We start from the raw sequence: 5,234 nt of genomic DNA, 5'->3' as shown, positions 1-5,234 counted from the left end.
GAAAGTTCCAAAAAGCAAAACTTGAATTTTCCACGTGCCGAGCACTATGCTGAATATACACAAATGAAGTGATGTATAGACAGTGTACTGTAATAGCCTATATTCAAATATAGGTTATATGGAAATACTCTACCATTTTATCTAAGGGACTTGAGCATCCAAGGATTTGGGTATCCACAGAGAGTCCTGGAACCAATCCTCTGTGGATACCAAAGGACAATTCAGTGTGTGTGTGTGTGTGTGTGTGTGTACATGTGCATGAGCATGCGTGCATACACATAAGGACTTAGCTGTGAATGTAAGATTTGATGGCTTTGCAAATCACCAAAGCTAGTTAGGATTTCAAAATATATGATTAAATTTATCAAAACAATACTGGTATATATTTCAAAAATCAACTGCCTAATCGCTTAATATCCCTAGTCCCACTTTCCAGCTGCAACTATTCTTTTCTTTTTTTACATTTTAGATTTTCTATTAACACTCCATTTCTATATAATATGCATATACCATGACTTCTTGATTCATCCATTTTAGATTTTCCGTATTAACTTACTCTGATAGCTAAAATTTACCTTTCTTTTCTTGGACAGTTTTACTGTTTCTAACTGCTTTGTTTATTTGCACATATGTGTTTTGAGCTTATGCTTCTTATCAGATTCCATTTTGTTCCAGACATCTCCGTTGTGGCTTCTTTTATTCTGGCTAGCTGAAAAATTGATCCTGGGACTTTGTTTTAACAAGCTTTTGGAATGGATTCTTTGTTTCTATCTTCTTCCTTCTTCTTTTTCTTCTCCTCCTTCTCCTTCCTCTTTCTTCTTTTTTCTTCTCCCCTCCCACCTCTCCCCTCCTCCTTCTCCCTTTCTTCTTTTTATTTTTGCTATAGCATATCCTTTAGTCAGTTTCTAAACAGCTGTGTTGATGAAAATAAAAGTTTTGAGACAATTCATACTTTTATAGTTTTGTTGACTATAGAAATATTTCCCTTTAGAATTTTGAAAGTATGCCTCCACATGTTTTTAACATACAGTTTGCTTTCGAGAAGTTTGATAAAATTGTTTTATTCCTTTTTCCCCATATTAATATTTTCTACCCCTGATTTTTCAAAATCCTTACTATTTTTTTGTTTTATTTTGTTTTTGTTGCTCTTATTATCCTAAGACGTTTAAATTTCATGATGATGTGTGTCATGGTGTAGGTCCACTCTTCATTCTGTGTTTCTGGGCACTAACTGGATTCAAGTCCTTCTGATCTTGGCCATTAGTATTTCTTTGATGATATACTCACTATGTTTATTGTTGTTTTCTCTCTCTAGAATACGATATTAGACCACCTGGATTGTTTCTCTAAATATTTCTTGTTTGTGATTAGAATTTCCATCTATTTAGCTTTGTTCTTTTGAATTTTCTGGGAGATTTCCTTTGGGAAAATTATTGTTTTTAGCTTTTGAAAATTTTCAAGAGTGCTTTTTTTATTGTCTAATTTATTTTATCATAGCACTTTGTAGTATCTGATTACCTGATTACCTGAATTTTTAAATATCTGAGGGATGATAGATGACCTTGTGAAACTTTGTCTTGTTCCCTACCCTTCCTTATTGTCAAAGACTTAATGAGACTATGTATATATATTAATTCTATATCTATGACAGAGATTTTATATAATTATATATAAAATTGATAAGGATATATATTATATAAGTGTTTATTATATTTTATATATGTTAGATATTAATGAACACTTAGAATACCTGGCACAGAGTAAGTGTTAATCATCTCTTCTCCTCATCTCTCTTTTCTTCTAGAGTCATACTGTAATTAATGCTCTTAGATCCTTGTCTGTTCCCTGCATTGACTCTCTGTCCTCTAGTTTTATTTTTTCTGTTTGTTTAATTTGGTCTTTTTCATATTGGAGATTTTCTCCAAATGTTGTACCTCCTTATGGAAGAATGAAATCTCTGTCTATAGAAAGACCTTGATGACCAGTGGACTTAGTTCATTGAGTATATTGATGATCAGCCAGCTGTCTGGCTTTCAGCCTCCTGCCTTGAGGGACCTACTGAGGTCCTTTGAAGTGTATCGGTCTCATCCTCTCACTTCTTCCTGTCTCAGTCAGTCACTCCAAGTATTCTTGCCTTCCATCTTCCCAAACACTACTGAGTGTCTCTCAACAGCTGATATCTCTACTTCTGTTCTTTGCTCTTGTTGATTTGTACCTTTCATCTTCCTTTACTATACTTTTAGTTGGGTTTTAGAAAAGAGAGGGAAGATCAGTCTAGGTAGGTAATTTATCATCTTTAGTAGAATTAAAATATTAAAATACCCACTGAAAACTGGCTCTGTTAAGTCCTGTTAAGGAGAAAAGTCTGTGGTGCCATGCACGATAGGGTAGTATTCTGATATTTAATTCTGGGTCTAGATACTTAATGATACGTATAATGTGTCAACAAAAATAATATCTATAAGAGAGAGTTTAATGCCTAAAATAATGTCTAGGTTATGATAAAATACATTATGCAGTTTCTTGCTGAAGCCTATTTTAGTTAGAAGTAAAACAGAACAAAATTTCCTAAGGGAAAATGTTAAAAATACATATGTGCTTTTTATATTTTAAATGTACAAATGGAAGCTTTTCACCAATTTCTACAAAATATGTGCATAGATCTAGTATTTATTTTTGTCCAGTGAGATGGTTTTGCATACAAATTTAGTAGAAGAACGAATAGGGAATCTATCCAACTGTACGTGAAATGTTGAAATCGCAAGGGGCTAAACCTGCAAGTCCTTTTGTTTATTTTTATCTTTTAATTTTTCATTTGGCATTATTTAAACTTTAGTATAAATGTAATTTTGTAACAGATTCTTTGAAACCGAACCAAGCAGTTTTACTTCTCCTTCTGTCTTCTTTTTCTTTTGATAAACCGTACACGTAGCTGTTCCCCTGAAGGAGTGCTAGGAAATGCGGGAAGGATGACTGGGGCTGAGAGGGGAGGTTCCAGTGAAGCATAATGTCAGTTCTCTGCTTCATCAATTACCTTTAAATGGAGAGGCTTTTTGCAATCTCTTCTGTCTCTGCAACTATGCTCCCCTTTTAGAAGAAAGATGCTCAGTCTGATCAACTAAGCAGGGGGACCTATTTCATTTGACTTCTTATCCTCTATTGATCATGCTAAATTTGAAACCTTTAAAAGTGCAATAGTATAGTAAAACCAAAAACTAGAGAAATTAACTAGAGTACCCAGTATAATCTAATGCAGTATGGATGGGAGTCATAACACATTGTTGGAAAAACCCTAAATTTGGCATCAGCTGGCTTCTGATGGAAGAGCTCAGGGTTTAAGGAGGCATTGGATGAATACTTGTAGGGAAATAAAGGGATTTATGTGCCAGGTGGGAAAAAAATTAAAGATTGCTGACTCTCTCAAATTTCAAAATCAATGAATATCTGTTGGCTAAGGGGTCCATGGTAATGTTGATTTTTTACTCTTAGAAGGCATTGACTTTTTCCTTATTCTAAGAGGTATAATTGTTTTTTAAAAATGAACTAATCCAATTATTTGCATTTCCTTTTAAATTTTCAGGTTAGTTGTTTATAATAATACTAATACTAGTAATAATGGTTATGATCATACTCACTATTACTAATTATTATTACTACTATTAATACTTATTAAGCACTTACTATATGTCAGGCACCATTCTCAGTACTTTACCTATACATCAAACCTAACTTCGAACCTCTGAAGGTTTATTATTTTGTAGGCATGGAGACCAAAGCAAAGAAAAGCCACTCATTGAAAACCTCCCAGAAGTAGAGATGGCAGAGTATTTAAACAGAAGAGGCCAGGGTGTTTACCTATGTAATACTTTCCAGTTATTTCTTGTAATGTTAGCTTTTACCCCCAAACTTCCTTTTTTTTAAAAAAAAAAATTAATTTAATTTAATTATGGTGATATTGGTTAATGAAATTCAGTAAGTTTCAGGTGTACAATTCAACAGTAAGGCATATATATTGCATTGTGTGTTCACCACCCATAGTTAGATTTCTTTCTGTCACCACATATTTGACCCTTTTTATTCCATTACTTCCTCCCACCAATTGGAGACAATAATTATTGTCTCCATTTCTCACCCTTTGCTTTCTCTGAAACCCATTCCAATCATCATTTACCTACCTACATCATTTTTCTACTGATACTTTTCTTGTTAAGGCACAAGTGACCTTAATATTGCAATATCTAGTGTTTCACATCTTAACTTGAGTTCATAGCAGTGTTTAACATGATTACTCTCTCATCCTTGATACCTTTGTCTACTGGGCTTCCAGGACAACATATTTTTCCCCTGAAAAATTTTCCCCTGAAAAGCCATGAAGTAAAATCCAGTCTAAGATTTATTATATCCTGGCTATCTTTTCCTGTTTCTATAAATTCCCATCCTTACTCAAGGAAAATTGTCCTTCTGCCTGGAACACTCTATCTCTGTGGGAATAACTCTGATTGTCCTGTTCTAATAGAAACTACAAATAAAATTTTTCTACAATTGATTAAAAGTCAAAATAAAACAATATGTTTTAACCTAACATACTCTACTCTCTTAATTTTCGAGATATTTAAAAATTTCTTGGTTCTCTTTTTAGGCCACTGGCCACTCCTTCTCTTCTCTCAAACTCTTACCATTGAAGTGATCCTTTACTTTATCCTCTGGCTACAGTCATTTCTTTGGGGATTTTATTCAGTCCCATGGCTTTAACGACCATCCAAATATTCCAATGATGAGCAAATGTCCATCTTAAAACTAGACATCTCTCTTAAACTCCAGACTCAAATGTCTAATTGTCTATTTGACCCTCCTTAGTTAGATATCTGATCGACATCTAAAACTTCACAACCGAGCTCCTAGTTTTTCCTCATTTATTTAAGGGATGATTCTATCCTTCTTGCTATTTAAGGCAACAACTTTGGAGTCAGTAATGACTCCTCTCTTCTTCTCACATCTTACATTTAACCCATTAACAAATCCCGTCACCTCTACCTTCTCATTATATCCAGATTCAGCCTTTTCTTACTATCTCTGCTGCTGTGACTTTGTTCCAAGGCATTGTGACCACTCCCTTGATTGTGACAGGAGCTGTGTCTCTGCTTCCATCCTGTTTCTCTTTAGCCAGTTCTGATAACAGTAGATCCTTTAAAAATATATGTAAGATCATGTCATTCTAAGTTCAAAATTTCCAA

This window comes from Pteropus vampyrus, unplaced genomic scaffold, assembly GCF_000151845.1.
Source record: "Pteropus vampyrus isolate Shadow unplaced genomic scaffold, Pvam_2.0 Scaffold41, whole genome shotgun sequence".
Lineage (NCBI taxonomy): Eukaryota > Metazoa > Chordata > Mammalia > Chiroptera > Pteropodidae > Pteropus > Pteropus vampyrus.
This window is presented reverse-complemented; position numbering follows the sequence as displayed.